Raw genomic sequence first — 215 nt, 5'->3', positions numbered from 1 at the left:
ATGCTGTTCCCTAAAAATGGCTCCTGGACTTCCAGGCGGTGAGGACTTCGCAAACAGCGTCCAGGAGGCTCTGGGGAGGCAGGGTAGTGTGAGCCCAGACCCAATCTGGTGTTTATCCTCCCCGGGGCCCTTAGAGTTTTTGCAGATACTAGAAACAGCTGTGCTTACAGAAGGACTCTAAATAACGTCTGAAGTGATGACAAGCAGGCCCAGAG

The sequence above is a fragment of the Chlorocebus sabaeus genome, chromosome 16, assembly GCF_047675955.1.
Source record: "Chlorocebus sabaeus isolate Y175 chromosome 16, mChlSab1.0.hap1, whole genome shotgun sequence".
NCBI lineage: Eukaryota > Metazoa > Chordata > Mammalia > Primates > Cercopithecidae > Chlorocebus > Chlorocebus sabaeus.
This window is presented reverse-complemented; position numbering follows the sequence as displayed.